At 39.4% G+C, this 22198-nt stretch overlaps 1 protein-coding gene across 2 annotated transcripts in view; it reads right to left on the bottom strand.

Annotated features, from left to right (window-relative positions):
• The window catches only part of LOC150080626 (glycerol kinase-like), a 420206-nt gene that overhangs the window by 20210 nt on the left and 377798 nt on the right, over nt 1–22198 (bottom strand). The window lies entirely within an intron of this gene.

Raw genomic sequence — 22198 nt, 5'->3', positions numbered from 1 at the left:
CTTTCCTGAATTTGAATTTATGCCCCTTAGGTACATAATCTGGACCAGAGGAAGGATCCTATCAGCACTGAACTTTCTCAACCCAATCAAGGCCTTATACAGCTCAATCAGATCAGCTTGCAGGTGCCTAGTTTCCAGATGCTGCAATTTGCAGAATTTAAGCTTTTCTTTTAGCATTTGCATTAGTAAAGGCACATGACGCAAGAAAGCAAACTTATATAACATCAGCCAAAAAAAAACAAAAAAAAAAAAAAAACAACTTCTCATTTCACTGATCCGCTCACTCCAAATGTTTGTCTAGTTCTGCCTTGAATCTATTTAAGCTATCAACTTCCACAACAACAGATGGAAGTTTGTTCCAGCAATCAACCACCCGCTGGCTAAAGGCAAACTTCCGCACATCTATCCTACAACTGTCTTTCCTCACTTTGAATTTATGTCTTCTCAGTTGATTATTCTAAGCAAGAGGAAGAATCCTATCAGCATTGAGCATGCTCAAAATATTCAAGACTTTATACACCTCAATCAGATCACCTGCAGGTGTATAGTCTCCAGACACTGTAATTTGCAAAACTTAAGCCTTTCTTCATAAGAGCAATCCTTTATTGCCCTTCTCTGTACTCATTCCAGCAGCTCTATATCCTTCTTAAAATGAGGACTCCAGATCAGTATACAGTACTCAAGGTGTGGCCTGACCATTATCTTATACAAAGGGATAATCACCTCCTTATCCCTGCTAGAAAAATTCCTGTATATCATTGACAAAACACCATGAGCTACTCTTGCAGCCCGTCTGCACTGCTCAGAAAACTTCATATCTGCCTGCACAATTACCCCCAGGTCCTTTTCATTCTCTATCACTGTCAGTGTAATCCCACACAGTTGATACATTACTCTGAGATTACTGCTTCCCATATGCAATATTTTACATTTGTCAATGTTAAACTTCATTTGCCACCTCTCAGCCCATCTCAACTTTTCTAAATCCTGTTGCAGTAACATACTGTCATTAGTGCCATTAACAACATGCCAATGATCATATTATTTGCAAACTTGGACATTAAGCCTGATATACCATCATCAATATCATTAATAAATACAGAAAACAACAATGGACCCAACAGTGAACCCTAAGGGACTCCATGGAGTAATAACATTACTCCACGAAGAGCAGTGTCCATTGATTACCACTCTCTGTCTTCTCTAATTCAACCATCCATTTATCCACAGCAGCAATTTTGCTCCAATGCCACACTGCTCCTATTTGTGCAGCAGTCTTCCATGTGCGACAGTATCAAAATTCATTCTAAGGTCCAAATATATGATATCAAAGCTATTCTTTGCATCCAGTTCCTTTGTGACCACATCATAGTATCCAATCAAATTGGTCAGACAAAACTTCACCTTAAAAAACCCATGCCATGTCTGAGCTATAACTGATGTCTTGTCTAGATGACCTTGTAGTGCTTCTTTAATCAGTGCCTCCATTAATTTCCCTGGAACAGAAGTTAAACTAACAGGTCTGTAATTACTTCTGTTACCCTTTGATCCCTTTTGTGAATTGGGGTCAAATTTGCACATCTCCAATCTATGGGTACCACCCCTGAGTCCAAGGAAGCTGTCGTAATTATGGCTAAGGATCTGCCTCCTTTAATATAACTGGATAGATCCCATCCATCCCAGGTGCCTTTTGTTATGTTTATCTGCAACAATTTCCCCTCCAGTTTGCTGTCAGTTATTAGAAAATCATCTAGCTCACTGCCAGAATTTAATTCACCTCTCGTATTCCCCTCCCTGAATAACTCCTCATGTGTGAATGTACATGCCAAACACTCATTTAGTTTGTTAGCTACCTGAGCAGGATCATCAACAGTTGAACCATCAATCCATCTTTGTAAGAGCAACCCTTTGTTCTCCTCCCCAATCTTGTTGCCCTTCTTTTTTATTCCTTCCAGCAGCCCTACATCTTTCTAAAATGAGGCCTCAAGACCTGTATACAGTACTCAAGGAGTGACTTGACCATTGCTTTATACAAAGAGATAATCACCTTATCACTGCTAGCAAATTCCTGTATATAACTGTCAAAACTCCATAAGAGACTGTCTGCACTGCTCTGAGAATTTCATATCTGACTGCACAGCTATCCCCAGATCTTTTGTATTCTCCACTATCTTTAGTGTAGTACTGCACGGTTAGTATGTTACTCTGGGATTACTGCTATCCATATGCAGGTCTTTGCATTTGTCAATGTTAAACTTTGGTTGCCACTTGTCAGCACAACTTCCTAACTTTTCTAGATCCTGTTGCAGTAGCTTACTCTCATTAACAACCCTGCCAAACTTTATATTGTCTGCAAATTTGAACATTAAGCCTGACTTATCTTTATCAATATCATTGATAAATATAGAAAACAACAATAGGCCCAACACCGAACCCTGGGGGATTCCACTAATAACATTGGTCCACAAAGTACAGTGTCCACTGATTATAACTCTCTGTCTTCTCCCACTCAACAATCCCTTTATCCATAGCAGCAACCTGTCCTTAATTCCATACTGCTCCAATCTGTACAGAAGTTTTCCATGCTGTTGTTATTTGGTTTTTAGGAGCATTAGCAAGTAAAGCTATATTGCTCCGGGGATGTATGGTGGTCATTCCCTGACCTTTCCGCATCCTCCATATTTGGTGGTCACAGGCTCGAACCCCAGTCTAATCAAGAAGCGTGTGCTATGCACTGCTGCTCCTGCCAACCTGGCTACGGAGGCGCCGGTTTTCTATGCACAACAGTATCAAAAGCTTTCCTGAAATCCAAGTGAAGTAAAGTAAAAAAACAAAAAGTAAACTGCAGCCATTATCAGCCCACTGCAGGATGCGAGCCTCCTCAATGATTCATGTTGAGTGAAATGGACAATAATCTGCCACACCAGTCCAGTGCAGGTTGGAAGATAGACCATATTTAGCAGTCAGGGACTCGAACCCCACCCTACCCCATGCGAAAAATAATTTTAATATCATATATTTGGATTTCAGGAAAGCTTCTGACACTGTTGCGCATGGAAGACTATTGTACAAATTGGAGCAGAATGGTATTAAGGGTAAGTTGCTACAATGGATAAAAGGATGGTTAAGTGCTAGAAGACAGAGGGTGGTAATCAATGGGTGCTGCTCTTCTTGGACTAATGTTATTAGTGGAGTCCCACAGGGTTCGGTGTTAGGTCCACTGTTGTTTTGTATATTTATCAATGATATTGATGAAGGTATATCAGGCTTAATGTTGAAGTTTGCAGATGATACAAAGGTTGGCAGGGTTGTTAATGACAGTAATGGCAGTGTGCTACTGCAACAGGATCTAGATAATTTGGGCAGATGGGCTAAGAAGTGGCAACTGAAGTTTAACCTTGACAAATGCAAAGTACTACATATGGGTAGAAGTAACCCCAGAGAAACGTACCAACTGTGTGGTACTACACTTAAGGTGGTAGAAAATGAAAAAGACCTGGGAGTAATTGTGTGCAGGCAGATATGAAGTTTTCTGAGCAATGCAGACAGGCTGCCAGGGCAGGTCATGGGGTTTTGTCAATGATATATAGGAATTTTGCTAGCAGGGAAAAGGAGGTGATTATCCCTCTGTATAAGGCAATGGTCAGGCCACGGCTTGAGTACTGCGTACAGGTCTGGAAGCCTCATTTTAGGAAGGATGTAGATTTACTTGAGCGTGTACAGAGAAGGGCAACAAGATTGGTGAGGGGAATGAAGGGATCCTCTTACCAAGAGAGGCTTAAGTTCTGCAAATTGCAGTGGCTGGAGACTAGGCACCTGCGCGGTGATCTGATTGAGGTATATAAGGCCTTGAATGGGTTGAGCACGCTGAATTCTGATGGGATCCTTCCACTTGTTCAGATTACGAATCTAAGGGGGCATATATTCAAATTAAGAAAAGACAGATGTAGAATAGATGTGTGGAAATTTTCCTTTAGCCAGCGGGTGGTTAATTGCTGGAACAAACTTCCATCTGTCGTAGTGGAAGTTGATAGGTTGAATAAATTTAAGGAGGAACTGGACAGGCATTTGGAGGGAATGGTGTGATTTTTTTTTTTTTTTGGCTGATGCTGCATAAGCTCATACATTTGCTTTCTTGCATCACATGCCACTACTACTACTACACAAAGAGCTTGTGCTACTTACTGCTACTGCACTCCCACTCCTGACTACTCAGCTACGGAGACTGCTCATATACTATACTCATACCATATACGCATACTATAGTCATATCATATACTCATACTGTACTCATATCATATACTTGGATTTTGGCACTACTGCGAAGATATCGAAGTGTATGATATCAAAATTAATTTCCCCAGAATTTCTGTTCTGAGGAAATTAATGGAGTCACTGGTTAAAAAAACATAATTTATATGAATCCTATGCATTTTTCTTCTCTGCCACGTCTCATTAATTCATCTGACATCCATTTGGGTGTAATCCTTGAACAGTATTTCTTAGTTGGCATGAAAAGCTTAGTAGCTTCCAAGATTAATTCCTTCAATGCTGCCCATTTAAAATTTGTTGTTGGTAACAACATCAGCTGGTCCAACTGTATAGGATTTAAAAATTGTCTGAGACCACCACAGTCAACGTTACGAAAGCAAAAACTCTTCTCTTTACCCATAATGATAGTTACATTAACATTAGTAGAGGCATATGGTGTAAGAAATCAAGCTTATACAGCATTAGCAAAAAAAAATCCCATTTGACCCATCCATTCACTCCAAATGTTTGTCCAGTTCTTCCTTGATTTTATTTATGTTATTAACTTCCACAACGACAGATGGAAGTTTTTTGTTCCAGCAATTAAACACCCACTGGCAAATTTCCACACATCTATTCTACAACTGTTGTTCCTCAATTTGAATTTATGGCCCCTCAGTTGCACAATCTGAGCAAGAGGAAGAATTCCATCAGCACTGAGCTTGCTCAAACCATTCAAGGCCTTATACACCACAGTCAGTCACCTTGCAGATGACTAGTTTCCAGATGCTGCATTTTGCAGAACTTAAGCTTTTCTTGGTAAGAGCAACCATTTGTTTCCTCACCAATCTCATTGCCATCCTCTGTATTCATTCCAGCAGTTCTACATTCTTCCTAAAATGAGGCCTCACCGCAGTACTCAAGGTGTGACCTGACCATTGCCATATACAAGGGGATAATCCTCTCCTTATTCCTGCTAGAAAAATTCCTGTACATAATTGACAAATACCCCAGGTATTTTTCATTCTACACTACCTTGAGTGTAATACTGCACAGTTGGTATGTTACTCTGAGGTTACTGCTAACCACATGCAATACTTTGCATTTGTCAATGTTAAACTTCAGTTGTCACCTGTCAGCCTATCTGCCCAATGTTTCTAGATCCTGTTGCAGTAGCATACTGTCATTAACAAATCTGCCAACCTATGGATCATCTGCAAACTTGGACATTAAGCCTGATATACCTTCATTCAATATAGAAAACAACAATGGGACCAACACTAATCCCTGGTGGACTCCACTAACAACATTAGTCCATGAAGAGCAGTGTCCAGTAATTACCTCACTCTCAGTCTTCTACCACTCAACCATCCCTTTATCCATAACAGCAACTTTCCCTAAATGCCATAATGCTCCAATTTGTACATCCGTCTTCCATGTGCAACAGTATCAAAAGCTTTCCTGAAATTTAATTATGTATCAAAATTATTTTTTGTATCCAGTTCCTTTGTGAAAATATCGCAGTATCCAATCAAATTGGTCAGACAAGACTTCTCCTTATCAAACACATGCTGTGTCTGAACTATAACTGCAGTCTGTTTTTGATGATATTGCAATGTTTCTTTACCTAGCAACTCTATTATTTTCACCAGAACAGAAGTTAAACTAACAGGTCTGTAATTACTTGTGTCACCCCTTGAATCTCCCTTTGTGAATTGGGGACACATTTGCACATCTTCAGTTTTTTTATCTGCATATTTTCTAAAGCATGAAGAGTTGCTGCTGATAATTATATCAAGAGCTTTGCTTTTCTCACTGCCTCCCAACATGCTGATGAAAAAACAGTCATCCAATAAATCCACAAAAGTCTTGTACCTGTGTGAGTGACTAACCCACAGTAGCACCACTTTTGTGAATAAATATGACTCTCTTCCACACTAGCATGTTAGAGTGCTTGGAATTGATTAAATAATTTCACTGTCATTTTGAAGCCCCCATTCTTAAACTTTCTTCAGATTATATTTTATAGCATAAGTAAACAGTTATAGCTCGGAGAAGTTATAATAATAAGACACTGTCAGACTGGCATTCGGGGGTGAGCGGACGCGCTTAGATAGGGCTCCTCAGTTAAGTGGTTTACTTTTGGATAGTGCTTTTAAATATTTGATTTATTTAGATATTGTTGGATTATTTTGTTATAGGTTTTCCTGTAACTGTTTGATTTTAATAATATTATAGATATAATTTTTTAAAGTTACTTTCATTGATATTTATTTAATTTTATAATGGTAGTTACGAGATCTGCCTTAAACACGTCACAGGGTATCGTGACTCACACGGAAATAGCAGATGGCGATTTACTGGTGAATAATGATTTAATCCGTTGTGGAACCTGTGGAATGTTTTCCAAGGTCGACCTGGTGACTAATCCTACCTCACCTGGGGATTCTTTTCTTTGTGATCAATGTAAGGAGCGCACCGATCTTAAATTATAATCTGGTGCACTGATGGAACAATTTGAGTCCCTGAAAAAAACGAGTGCTTGCCCTCGAAAATAATGCATCTGGGAGCTCGTCAGGGACTCAAAACTCCAGCAATCTACCAAGTGATGAACTCCCGAATCAGGCCTCAAAACAGAAAAACCAAGTTCAAACTACTCTGGTTAAAAAGGACATTGTTTTATTAGGAGACTCCATTGTCAGGGAAACGGGGAATATTTTTTGTAATAAGGATAGGTGGAGCAGAACCAGGGTATGTCTGCCGGGAGCAACTATTGATGATATCATCAACAGATTGTCAGATTTTAAAGGGGGTAAAGAAAATATTATTACTCATGTGGGGACAAATGATATTAAACGTACACGATCTGACGATTTGTTGGAAAAATACAGGACCATGCTGAGGAAATGTCGCGAGCTAGGCCATAATGTCTATGTGTCTGAAATTCTGCCCAGACACGATAGGAGGGATTATATGTTAAGAGCCTTGTGGATTAACTCAAGACTTGAAGGAATCTGCAAGGCTTTAGGGAGTAAATTTCTATCAGCATGGCCCACACTTGTAGGTAGAAGGAATTTGTTTTGTAGAGACGGGATACACTTAAACAAAGGTGGTGCAAAGGTTTTTGCCAGTATTATTGAGGATACCTTAAAGGTTCAGGGAAACTGCTAGTTAGGGGGGATGTGGGTAATACTGACACGCGTTCATCTGATAATATTGGTCAATGTAACTCTTGTACATACCTTAAGAGTTCTTATCTGTTACCCCAACTGGACGTATTATCTAGATGTTCTGGGGGCAAAGACGTTTCACGTGAGCAGGTAGCTAATATCAGGGAAGAGAGCCTAAACAACTTCAAGGGTTGTGTTAGGGTTGTTAAATATACAAGAACAGTAAATCTTAATTGTTTATACAGTAACGTTAGAAGTGTCGTCAATTAAATGAGCGAATTCAAACTGCTGGTTAAAACAAGTAACGCGGACATAATAGAGCTTACAGAGACGCGGTGCCACCCAGAAATTGGGGATGATGAGTTTCAGTACGGCTTGTATAATGTATTTAGGAAGGATAGGTTAGATAGAAGGGGTGATGGGGTAATGCTTCTTATAAGAAGCAGCCTGAGTGTGACGATAGCTTTCCCGGATTCAGACATTTCACATGCTAGTATAGAGTCTGTATGGTGTGAGATAGTTGGAAACAAAGGTATAATGCGAGTAGGAGTAATCCACAGACCAGGTGATTGTGAAGATTATGACAAAAGCCTCTACATGCAAATGGAATGGGCAAGTAAGCATCAATGCCTTATTATGGGTGATTTCAATTTGCCTCTAATTGATTGGAGTAAATGGGAAGGAAACTCGACATGGGGAACAAAATTTTTAAATCAACTAAATGACTGTTATTTGTATCAACATGTCAGGGAAAGTACTAGAGAAAAGAATATCCTAGACCTCATCATCAGACATGAATCAGATGACATAACAGGGCTGACAGTAGAGGAACCAGTAGCAGGAAGTGATCACGGAGTTCTACGGTGGATGACGACAAGAGAGGTAGCAGAAGTAAAAGGCAAAGGAATGGGTTTTAATTTCAGAAAAGGAAATTACGATGCCTTAAGGTACTACATGGCCTCTATTAACTGGGTAGATATCGCGCAGAGAATGAATACATTTGAACTGTGGTATGCTTTTAAAACATTAATCACAGATGCCTTGAATGCGTATATACCATTAAAAAAATACTCCACGAGAAGGGTTCCAAGTTGGATGAATAGTGAAGTTGCCACATTACTTGAGCAGAAAAAGGTGGCATGGAAAGGTTACAGAGCAATAAAAAGTACCGAAGCCTATAACAGCTACAAGGTGATGTGTAATAGAGCCACAGAAAAGGTTCGACAGGCAAAGGCAGTTTATGAGAAATCACTAGCAAACAGAGCAAAGAGGGGGGATAAAGAATTCTTCACATATATAAATGCCAAGAAGAGCAGGACAAACCAGATCGGACCTTTACGTAAGGGAAAGGGGATAGTAATAAATACACCAGCTGCCGTTGCAGATGAACTCAACAGTTATTTTGCATCGATATTTACAAATGAAAAGCCTTTTGTGGCAATGGATTGTGGGAGCGAAGTTAAAAAATATGTAATTAATGATACTGAAATTTCGCAAGATTATTTAATGAAAAACCTTTCGAGCCTACAGACCAGTAAGGCTCCTGGAGTTGATGGAATATACCCTATAATCTTAAGAGAGGCGGCAAGCGAGTGCATTGAACCATTGAGGCTAATTATGCGAGCATCACTAGACTCTGGGGAGATTCCCTTGGATTGGAAAAGTGCAAATGTATCTCCCATACATAAGGGTGGCTCTAAAAGTGAAGTTGGAAATTATCGACCTGTCAGTCTGACTTCAGTAGTAGGGAAAATCATGGAGGCAATGATCAAGGGTTGAATTCAGGATCATTTGGATCGAATTGAAATTCTCAAGGATACTCAGCATGGTTTTGTAAAGGGAAAATCATGTTTAACAAATCTGGTTCGGTATTTCGAAAGGGTCACTCACGAGCTGGATTTAGGGAATAATTTCGACATTGTTTATTTAGATTTCAGCAAAGCTTTTGACTCAGTCCCACATGAGTGGTTGCTTTATAAGCTGGAACAGGTTGGAATCACTGGGAAAAGCCTTAGATGGATAGTAGGATGGCTTCAGGGCAGGAGGCAGAGGGTTGTGATAAATGGCTATTCCTCAGATTGGGTTGATGTAAGAAGTGGGGTTCCCCAAGGATCAGTATTAGGACCACTGTTGTTTTTAATTTTCATAAACGACATTGATGAAAGGATAGAGGGCGTGATGTCTAAATTTGCAGATGATGTTAAAATTGGTAGAGTAGTTAATGATCACTGTCAAGCTGAGCTTCTTCAGAGAGACCTAGATAGACTTCAGGAATGGTCAGAAAAATGGCAGCTGTGCTGCCATTTTTCCAACAAAGTGTAAGGTATTACACCTGGGAAACAGTAATCCCAAAAAAACTTATTCGCTCGGTGGAGTTCAATTGAACCCAGTACTGGAGGAAAGGGACTTGGGTGTTACGATACGGTCAGACATGAAATTCTCTGAGCATTGTAAACAGGTTGCAAGGAAGGCCCATGGTGTCCTATCGATGATCTATCGAACTTTTGCAAGTAGAGATAGGGACGTGATAATCCCATTATATAAGGCTTATGTTAGACCACACTTGGAATACTGTGTTCAAGTATGGAGACCGCACCTAAAGAAAGACATCGAGCTTCTTGAAAGGGTGCAGAGAAGGGTAACTCGCCTGGTGAGATCGGCTAAAGGGCGTCCTTATGAAGAAAGACTTCAAATATGTGGGTTGCAGAGTTTGGAAACTAGACACCTTAGAGGAGATTTGATTGAGGTGTTTAAGGCTCTGAGAGGCAGTAAAATCAGTAAAATGAATGAGGACAAAATTTTCAAGATTATAAATGATGCTAGAACTAGGGGACATAAATTCAAGTTACGGGGGGAAATGTTTAGATTGGACTGCAGGAAGTTTTATTTTAGCCAGCGAGTTATAAATTACTGGAATAAGTTGCCTTCATGGGTGGTAGAGGCCGACAGTTTGGGGAAATTCAAAGGTCATCTGGATAGTACTTTCGGGTAAGGGAAGCGCATAGGATGATAGGTTTAATTTTTTTTTTTTTTTTTATTAATTATTATTATTTAGTTATTTATTTTATTTTATTTTATTTATTTATTATTTTTTTTTATCATTGTTTTGTTCGGATTTTTTTTTTTTGGGTGATGCTGCATATAAGCCATAGGCTTTCTTGCACCATGCAGCTGTTACTAATACTAAGTACTTAATGAAAGATCGTCTTATCATATGGTTTTCAAGAAGGTATACCTAATGTTTACTGAAAATCATTGCTGAAAGTTGGTTTCTGTAGTATACTTAGTAATAATAGTAGAGACATGTGAAACAAGAAAGGAAGCGTATGAGCAGCCAAAAAAAAAAAAAAAAAAAAAAAAAATGATTTCACACATTGTTTCCCTCTAAACGTTTGTCCATTTCCTCCTTGAATTTATTTAAAATATCAATTTTCACAATGACAGATGGAAGTTTGTTCCAAAAATGAACTAATTGCTGGTTAAAGCAAATTTCTGCACACCTATTCTACAACTGTCTTTCATCAACTTGAATTTATACCTCCTCAAGTTCATAATCCCATTAGAATTTAGCCTGCTCAACCCATTCAAGGCCTTATAAACCTCAATCAGATCACCTCACAGGTGCCTAGTCTTCAGGTGCTGAAATTAAGCCTTTCTTGGTAAGAGGACCCCCCTTCGTTCCACTCACCGATCTTGTTGTCCTCTGTACTCAGCAACTCGACATCCTTCCAGGCACCGCCGTAGCCAGGTGGGCAAGAGCAGCAGTGAGTAGCACACGCTTTTTGATTAGACTGGGGTTCAAGCCCATGACCACCAAATACGGAGGATGCGGAAAGGTCAGGGAATGACCACTGCATATCCCCGGAGCAATATGGCCTTAATTGCTAATGCTCCTAAAAACCAAATAACAACAACAACAACATACATCCTACCTAAAGACCTATATGCAGTACTAAAGACGAGGCCTGACCATTGCCTTATACAAAGGGATAATCACCTCCTTTTCCCTATTAGCAAATTTCCTGTATATCATTGACAATACCCCATGACCTGCTCTGGCAGCCTGTCTGCACTGCTCAGAAAACTTCATATTTGACTGCACAATTATTCCCAGATCTCTTTCACTTTCTACTACCCTAAGTGTTGTACTGTACCACAAAGTTGGTCGTTTCTCTGGGATTATTTCTGCCCATATGCAGTACTTTGCATTTATCAGTGTTAAACTTCAGTTGCCATTTCTCAGCCCATCTGCCCAACTTTTCTAGATCCTGTTGCAAGCACACTGCAATTACTGTCATTAACAACAATGCCAACCTTTTTATCATCTGGATACTTGGACATTAAGCCTGCTATACCCTCCATCAATAACATTGATAAAAATACAAAAACAACAGTGGGCACAATACTGAACATTGGGTGGACTCTACTAATAACATTAGTCCATGAAAAGCTGTGTCCACTGATTATCACTCTCTCTTCTCCCACTCAACCACCCTTTTATACATTGTAGCAACTTGCTCTTAATACCATATTGCTCCAATTTGTACAGTAGTCTTCCATGTGCAACAGTAACAAAAGCTTTCCTGAAATCCAAGTATATGATATCAAAATTATTTTTTGTATCCAGTTTCTTTGGAACCACATCGTAGTATCCAATCAAATTGGTCAGACAAGACTTTCCCTTTTACAAACCCATGCTGTGTCTGAACTATTACTGCTGTTTTGTCTAGGTGATCCTATATAACCTCCTTAACCAGTGACTCCATTATTTTCCCCGGAACGGAATTGAAACTAACAGGCCTGTAATTACTCGTGTCACCCTTTGATCCACTTTTGTGAATTGGGAATACATTTGCATATCTCCAGTACGTGAGGACCTCCCCTGAGACCAAGGATGCTGTCATAATTATGGTTTTGGGTTTGCTTACTTTCTTTGCCACCTCCTTTGATGCAACTAGATAGATCCCATCCACCCCAGGTGCCTTTCTTATGTTTAACTTCAACAATTTCCCCTCCACTTTGGTCTCAGTTATTACAAAATCATTAAGCTCCCTGTTAGAGTTTAATAAGCTTCTGTCCTTCACTTCCCTAAAGAATTACTCATGTGAATGTAGATCAAAATACTCATTCAGTTTGTCAGCTATCTGAGCAGGATCATCAACAGTCAAATCATCGATATCAAGTGGACCAATTTGATCCAACCCCTTCCTTCTGGAGTTTATATAAGTAAAGAAGTCCGTGCTGTTTTTCTTAGCATCATTTTCCAAAGATTTCTCGTAATCTGCCTTCGCTTGCCTAACCTGCTTTGTGACTTGATTGAATAAGATGTCAGAATTATATCCTCTACTGAATATATCTAGGTGAATAGTGTAATATTCGGGTTGAAGAGCTTGAACACAATTGCAGTAATATAAACACAGTTTCATGTTGCTACACACAGATCCATATAGTTTGCCAGGAAATCCTTTGGATTTCTTAGCAAAGTATATTTTCTTGCTCTCCATTGCCATGTTATTATTATTGTAGATGTGTATTCTCTGATAGTTGTGTAGAAAGACCCCCACCTATTTACTCATTTACTCTATTGAGTATACCAACAGCTACTCTGGGTGTTTCTGTTTGAACAATCCATAAACGAAATGTATATCCACTTTTTCTTCATTTATGAACATAATGTTTCTTTTAATCTCAAAAGTATCTATTACTGCACTTTTTCAAAAAAGCAATCACAGTTAAGTGATGGGCATACTATAACCTCAGTGACTACAAGGCTTGGAACCAATTAACTGAGCTGTTCTGATATTTTTTTTGCTAAGTTTTCATTTATATTTAGCCATTTTATTGACTTAATCGTTATACTAGATTATTTTCTATAAGTATCTTTATAATTCTAGCCAAAAGTTGGAATTTTTGGGTACGAGGTTATTACCACATTGACCAAGATTTTTGCAGCTCAGGCGAACCCTAAATTTTCATTTATATTTAGTCGTTTTATTGACTTAATTGTTATACTAAATTATTTTCTATAAGTAGCTTTACAGTTCTAGCCAAGCTGCATGGTTTATTTTTGAATTTAGATAGCAATTTTGAAAGTTAATACATAGCGTCCGTAGATTTTACGTTCATAACTTGCTGCCATTGTTATACGATACAGAATAGCATAAGGTTTGACGTAAAACTAGATTGCAAAAAGCGTAGCATTAATATTAGAAATCTGTTAGATTAGTTTAGTATTATCAATTAATCAGTATAATTTATTAATCTTATTAAAGTTCATTGTTAATTAAATTATATTTAACGGAATCATGACCCAGACTAGAGCAGCAAAGCAGCATTCACAGAATAGCCAGAGTGCTGTGGCTCGCAGAAAGGACCAAAGCGGCGATTCTCCAACGCATCACAGTCTAAAACAATGCACGAAATGTGAAATGTTTGCAGACCTGTCTAAACAGAATGTGATCTAGCCAAGTATATGATATCAAAGATGCACCTTAATTTTGGGGCCGAAATTTGAAAAAAAAAATGTATTACATAAAGTTATTGAACTCAAGTTTTATTCGTACAACTCATCACTGTCAAAACTCCCATCCTCATCTGTGTCTGATGATGAATCAGTCTTCATATATTGCCTCATCCTCAGTTCCATCTATGGCATTTGAAATGCCACACTTCTTAAATGACTTGACAACGATCTCAATCTTGATATTATCCCAGGATCTTTTCACCCAGGTACAAACTTCTCCTATAGTTGGTTTCTTCACTCTTCCTGCTGGTGTCTAATTGTCCCCAGAAGACTTCATCCATTGGTTCCATTTGTCTCTCATGGCAGCTTTGAAGGGTTTGTTAATGCCGACATCAAGTGGTTGGAGCTGGGATGTCAAGGTATGACAGCAAGTTGTTTTCTGCTCTGAAGCAATCTTCTTTGTATTTTTTGTTATGTGTGCCCTGAACTGATCACGCACCAATAGGGCAGGTTTGCGTAAGAGCCCACCTGGTCTCCTGCTCCAAACTTTCTCAAACCAGATCTTCATCCCATCCTGATCCATCCAACCCTTGTCATGAACGTGGACAATCACTCCTCGAGGAATGTCTTCTTTTGGCATTGTTTTCCGTTTGAAAATCAGCATAGGAGGCAGCTTGGTTCCGTCAGCACAACAAGCTAGAACTGTATAATGGCTCTTTTCATGTCCACTTGTCTTCATCCCCTTCTTATCAACAGTTCTGTTACTTGGGACATCAAATTAGGGGGACTTTGTCCATATTTGCAATCTGTCCCAAATCAAACTGATGTGTCTTCCGACATTGAATGAAAAAACGATGAAATTCAAGGACTTGCTGCTCAAAGCCTTCAGGCATCTTTTGGGCAGGTCTGGTGCATGTACGCATGCTTAGTCCATTCCGTTTCATGAACCTGAAGCACCAATTGTGTCCTCCTTTAAAATCAGTAATTCCTTTTTCATCAGCAATTCTTCTTGCCTCATGCTGAACCATCTTTGTGGACACAGGAATTCCAATTGCCCTTTACTCCTCAATCCATATCTTCAATTCCCTCTCTAAATCAGGCCATTTTGCTGACTTGACTCTAATGGCCTTCTTCTGCCGTGGCGTTTTCAGTAGGGTTTCTGCTTCCCGTAGCCAGTCTAGGATTGTTTTCTCAGTTGGAGGAAGACCAAACTTATGTTCAGCAGCACGATTTCCATTCACTTTTGCAAACTGGATCACTTTTAACTTGAATTCAGCACTGTACGAAAATCTTTTCTGAGCCATTTCTGGGCAGAACGTGGCAAAACGTAACCTAATATACCAATAACAAGTGCAAAACAATGAGCACAAAGACAACAAGCGCGAAAAAGTGGGAAATGCAAGTAAAAAAAAAAATCTACAACCACTGTATAAGACGCACCCAGTTTTTAGACCCCAATTTTTTTGAAAAAAGGCGCGTCTTATACATGGGGAAATACGGTAGGTGCCAACTCAGCATTCTGATGAGTGTCTATGAGAGTTTGAGGTGTAGGGTAAATACCTTCGAAGAAATTAACATGAGGGGGCCCTCAAGCTCTCAGCGGCTCTCAACTCAATGCCAGAGCTCACTCCTGTGCATCAGGCAGCACAGCAGCAAATTCCAAGGCAGAATGTGCAGGGTCCCACAGGAACAACTTATTGTCAGGAAGATGGGGAATATATTATGCAAAAAGGATAGGTGGAATAGGACTAGGATATGTCTGCCAGGGGCAAAAGTTGATGACGTTGGGCAGATATCATCTTATAAGGGCAGAAAAGCTGATATTGTTGTACACGTTCACACTAATGACCTTAAGAGTAAGAGATCTGCAGATTTACTTAACAAATACAGGTCAATGCTGGAATAAAGTTGCATTAGGGTTAAATTTGAAAGTGTCTGCAATTCTCCCCACAGTCGATAGGAGGGATTATATGAGAATAGCCTTGTCAATCGATTTTCCCCTGGAGAGATTGTGCAAGGCTCACTGGGTAGAATTTTTTTTCAGCATGGTCTGTGCTTGCTAACAGAAGAAACTGCTTCTACAGGGATAGTATACACTTAAATAGAAAGAGTGCAAGAATTTTTGCTGATGCTATTGAGGCAGTGTTAGGTTGGTTGGGAAACTGCTAGTTTGGGGGGGGGTCACAGAATAAAAGGTTAACAGTAGCCGCAGGTAGAAGCGACAGTGAGTCTTACACTGCTTCTATTGTAATAAGCAGCATCCTAGAGAGAAAGTTTCTGGAGATTTCAAGAGCTACTGGGAGTCATCATGGAACAAGTAAATACATGGGCTGTGTTAGGGTAACTAAGAGTAAGAACAAGTGCATGTATACTTGCATGTACACTAATGCTAGAAGTATAGTAAATAAAATTGATGAATTTGAAGTGCTGATCATGACATCAAAGGCAAATATTGTTGGGATATTAGAGACATGGTGTCACACAGATATAAGCAGTGCAGAATTAGAATTTGAGGAGTACATTGTTTACAGAAAGGACAGACAGGGTTTGTTATTTGTTATTTGGTTTTTGGGAGCATTAGCAACTAAGGCCATATATATTTCTCCGGGATATGTGGTGGTCATTCCCTGACCTTTCCGCATCCTCCATATTTTTTTATTGGATACTATAATATGGTCACAAAGGAAATGGATGCAAAAAAATAATTTTGATATCATATACTTGGATTTGAGGAAAGCTTTTGATACTGTTGAAGACTGCTGTACAAATTGGAGTGGTATGGCATTAAGGGCATGTTACAGCAATGGATAAAGGGATGGTTGAGTGGGAGAGAGCAGAGAGTGGTAAAAAATGGACATCAATGATATCGATGAAGGTATATCAGGCTTAATGTCAAAGTTTGCAGATGATACAAAGGTTTCAGGGTTGTTAATGACAATAAAGACAGTATGCTACTGCAAGAGCATCTAGAAAGTTAGGCAGATGGGCTGAGAAGTGGCAATTGAAATTTAACATTGACAAATGCAAAGTATGGGTAGCAGTAACCCAAAAAAAACGTACCAACTGTGTGGTACTACACTCAGGGAGGTGGAAAGTGAAAAAGACCTGGGGTATTTGTGCAGTCAGATGTGAAGTTCTCTGAGCAGTGCAGATGGGCTGCCAGAGCAGGTCATGGAATTTTGTCAATAATATATAGGAATTTTGCTAGAAGAGACAAGCAGGTGATTATCCCTTTGTATAAGGCAATGGTCAGGTCACACCTTGAGTATTGTATACAGGTCTGGAAGCTTCAGTTTAGAAAGGATGTAGAGTTTTTTTTTTTTTTTATGTAAAACCCAAACACAAGAGGTATTAGAACCTATAGTACTTAGTACCATGCTTGGGTTGGAGGTTGAGAAGACGAATGAAGATATTTGTTGACATTGGACTTGAACTTCTGTAGACTGTAATTTTCAGGAAATACGTATGAAGGAAGGTTGTTCCAGAAAACGGCAGTTGAATGAATAAACGAGGAAGATGAAAAGTTGGTTCTGTGAGTTTGAAGTTGGACAGTTAATGGATGTTGGCGGCATGTGTTCGGCCTGTTTTGAATGAGAGAGAGCAGGAATTATAGAAGCCAATTCAGAACAACAGCACCCATGGAAGTATCTGTAGAAGAGGCATGCAACAGAAACAGTACGTCTACGAGAGAGCGAGTGGAGAGACTCTGTTAGAGATGAATCATTAATTAATCTAAGTTTGTTGTTGGGTTTTATTGGCACATTAGCAACTAAGGCTATAATGCGCCATTAATTAACCTAACTGCCCTCTTCTGAATGGAATCAAGAAGCCTGAGAGAGGTTTTGGGGGCACCACCCCAGAAGTGGGAACAATATTCCATGGCAGGGTGGATTTGTGATTTCTAGAGCGGGTGCATCTGTTTGGAAGAAAAGTAACGCCGAAAGCAAAGGAAAAAACCAAGTTTTTTAGATGCAGAGGAAGCAATATTTGTAATGTGCTTGTGCCAAGAGAGATTAGAAGTCAGGGTAATCCCCAAAAGAGATATATCATTTTGCCTAGAAATCGGAGTGTCACTAAAGATAAGCATAGGAGCAGAAGAATCCTTTTTGCGAGATATAAGACAAGACTGAGTTTTAGTAGGGTTCAAATCAACTAAGTTGTCTTTGCCCCACTGGAGAAATACCTGTAGATCGGTATTTAAGGAATTGGTAGCAGATTTTCGAGAAATCGAAACTGATTGAGCAGGACAAAGTTTCTCAAAATGGAAAGGTGGAATGCAATGTGCTATCATCGGCAAAACTATGGATAGGATTTCCAGTCAATGGAAGAAGATCATTAATATACAAGAGGAAAAGAGTGGGGGAAAGAACTGAACCTTGGGGGACACCAACATTAGTGGAGAAGTTAGAAGACAGAAAGCCATCTACCATCACCCTCAGTGAGTGATCAGAGAGAAAACTGGATAACTAATTACTAAAAACAGTTGGCAAACCATAAGATGAAGATTGTTTAGAAGACCTTTATGCCAAACACGATCGAAAGCCTTTGAGATGTCAAGAGCAACTACTTGTGTTTCCCCAAACCTTTCCATTGAATTAGTCCATAAATGGGTAACATAAGCAAGAATATCACCAGTGGATCGACACTGACAAAATCCATACTGGCAATCGTTGATCAGACGGAAGGTTTCTAGGTAGTTTAAGAGTTGCCAGTTAATTGATTTCTCCATTACTTTAGAAAGAGTAGATGTAATTGCAATGGGACAATAATTATATGGGAGGGATTTGTCAACCTTTTTAGGAACTGGCTGGATATGAAAAAATTTCCAAGCAGAAGGAAAAACACCTTTGGAATAAGAAAGTGAAAAAAGGTGGCTAAGAATAGGAGTAAGTTCAGGAGCACAGGTTTTGAGAACAAGTGGAGAAATACCATCAGGACCTGGAGCTTTCTTAGCATCAAGATTCGTCAAAATCCTTCTGACATCCTTTTGACGAACGACCACAGGAGGCATTGAATGGAGCGTGTTGGGAATGGTGGGAGGTGTTTTACCAAGGTCATTAATACATGAGTTGGAAGAAAATTGGGATACTAGCAGGTCAGCTTTATCCTTGGCTGAAGTGGCAACAGAACCATCTGGTTTGAACAGAGGTGGGAGCCGAGATGGGCAAAAGTTGCGGCCAATAGCTTTGGCAAGAGACCAGAATGCTCGGCTACCATTAGGGCAAGAAGCAAGTTTTCTACTCTTAGCCTGTTCAAATTCTAGATTGGACTGATTAATAACTGCTTTACAATTGTTGTGAGCTTTGGTGTAAGCAGAAAATGGAACTGGAGAATTATAAACAAGCCAATTACGATATGCAACATTCCTCTCTTGAACAGCCTTAGCACATTTATTGGAAAACCAATTTAGATAAAGGACGAGATTTTAAAGTGGAGTGTGGGATAAAGGATTCCATTCCTGCAAGAATAATTTCACTGACATGATCTGAGCAAACATTGACATCAGAAGTTTTGAAACAGTAATCTGACCAAGGAAAAAAAGAAAAGAAGTCACGCAGGTCATCCCATTTTGCATTCTTGTAATGCCAAACAACACGAGGTTGGGAATAGCCATGAGATAAAGGTTCCATTGGAGAAGAGAGAATCACCAAGTTGTGATCTGAAGTGCCTAAAGGACCTCTCACTTCGACAGTGTGCTTAGAAGGGTTGTTTGTGAGAAAAAGATCAAGCGTATTGGCTGTATGATTAGGATTATCCGGTATTCTTGTAGGTAAATGAACAATCTGTGCAAGGTCATTAGTAATTGCAAAAGCCTCAGCATCTCGACTAGCTGGATCGGTGTGACTAGAAAACGGAAGCCAGCTGGAGTTGTGAACATTAAAATCACCAAGAAAATTTACCTCACTGTTAGGAAAGTTGGACTGGAGAAAGTCAAGTTGCAAAGAGAGGAAGTCAAAGAGTTCCAAGTGATTAATGGAATTGGGAGAATGGTAGAGACAACAGATGAATTTGATGCAATGAGGTAGAGAGATTTTAAGCCAGAGAAGATCAAAGAGAGGAGATTCCAAATTGCCAAGTCTCTGACAGGGAATATCACAACGGACATATGCACAAGTACCACCTTTGAGGTGAAAGGAATCATACAGCGAATAATTTGGGCATCTGAGATGAGCAGTAGTTGAATCAACCGATAACTGAGATTCTGTCAGAAAAAGTACATGGGGTTTGGCAGACTGCAAGTGGAAATGGACATCGTTGAGATTAGAATTGAGACCACGTATATTTGTGAAATTAATTAGGAACTGCTTGGGAGGTTTAGATCTTTTCGCAGATAAGCTTGCTCTATTAGTTTGACAATTCATGGTGTATTCGATAGTAAAAAAAAGTGTGTGGGACAGGCTGTATGTAGTAATGAAATTTTTGGATATGGCGTACACAGGGTAAGAATATACCCAGATCCTTGACGTAACGTTGCCTCGACAATGCTCCCCGCATACACACTACTCGGACTCCCTCCAGTCACTATCTGGCAGAGTAGATGTACCGCAAGATTATACACTAACTGATCCGGAAGCCTCCTAGAGAGTTACCAATAGGTTCGTCCTGGTGTACTAACTAGGGGCCGGCCTGCAAACACCATTTTAGACCTGTACCCTCGAAATGTAAGGAATATTGGATCTCGCCACGATATTCATCATAACCTGAAAAGTCATCAATCATACTGCATGATGGAAGAGATAGGGAATAGTTGACCGGAACTTAGCTCTAGAGACTAAACATGGGTTCCACCACTTCAAGCCTCCAATAAGCAAAGTGGTGGTATTGCACCAGTTGATGAGAGTCATCTACCACCTAGTACTGCCTGATAACATAGAGAGTGGCGGCGTTCCTCCATGTGGTGTGGGCACCACACCTCGACCCCTGCTTACGTTAGTTCACAGAGTTGCTAGAATGAGTACAGAGAAAGGCAACAAGATTGGTGAGAGGAACAATGTGGTGCACTTATGAAGAAAGGCTAAGTTCTGAAAGTTGCAGCATCTGGAGACTAGGCACCTGCGAAGTGATCTGACCGAGATGTATAAGGCCTCGTATGGTTTGAGCAGGCTCAATGCTGACGGGATACCTCCGCTTGCTGAGATTAAAAACCTGAGAGGGCATAGATTCAAATTGAGGAAAGGCAGTAGTAGAATAGATGTGTGGAAGTATGCCTTTATCCAGAGGGTAGTTGATTTCTGGAACAGATTTCCATCTATTGTTGTGGAAGTTGATAGCTTAAATAAATTTAAGGCTGAACAAGACAAACATTTGGAGTGACTGGATGGATGGAATGGGAAGGTTTTTTTTTTTTTTTTTGGCTGATGCTGTATAAGCTTGCTTTCTTGCATCATATGCCTCAACTAATGCTAATGCTAATTTAGGGACGGTGGGGGAAAGAAACTGGTTCTTAACCTTTTACAGCTATAACCAAAGTTCTTGCCATCAAGCTAGCCTGATGTATGATGAATGATTTTCTCAGCTATGAGAAAATCATCATTAAATAAAATAAATTGTTTAAAAGCCCCAATCTCACAAAAATGCAGTCAGGTGCAATGCATAAAATTCTGTATACCATGTTTCTTTTTATTTTTGCAGAGCACAATAATTGATAAAATGAATTTCATGCATATTTATTAGTCCTTTCAAAGGGGCCACTCCAAGGGTCTCCCCCCCCCCTCCTCCATATGTACACACCTCACAAAATTGATCATGGGAACAGAAAAGAAAAAGACTACTATAAGCAGAAGCTTTATAATGGCAGTTTACTGTATAATCTTAAAATCCAGGCTGCTTATTTTTCTTTTCAGTGCTGATCAGGCTAATAGGAGAACTGTTTTATTTTTTTGCTTTTTTTTTTAGATTTTTTACTGAGATAGTTAAGGCCATGATGTGTCAGTAAGCTAAATGTTTTCTGTTGTTGTTTTATTTGTTTTCTGGGAAAAAATCCACACATTTGCTAAAGAACCTCTCAAACTAGATGAAAAAGAGTTCATAAAAATTTCTGCTGTCCCAACAGAAAGTATCTTCCAACTTCTGCCAGTGATGAGAATCAAACTTATGCTTTTTCCACATGGTTTTAGGCACCACAGCATTATCACCAGCACTATCCATGAAGAAAATAGATAAGGGAAAAAACATGTTTGAATATGAGTGATCCAGACTAACAATTCCCAATTTATAGTTTACATCCCATTGAAGTAAGTATTCTGTTATGAATTGCAATTTGGTACTGTATTATGCTTGAGCCTCTAATATTAATAATAGGACTCTAATATTA

Source organism: Mastigoproctus giganteus, chromosome 9 (assembly GCF_048544385.1).
Source record: "Mastigoproctus giganteus isolate SK-2022 chromosome 9, ASM4854438v1, whole genome shotgun sequence".
NCBI lineage: Eukaryota > Metazoa > Arthropoda > Arachnida > Uropygi > Thelyphonidae > Mastigoproctus > Mastigoproctus giganteus.
Note: the sequence above shows the minus strand (reverse complement) of the source record. Positions and strands in the feature narration are given on the sequence as shown.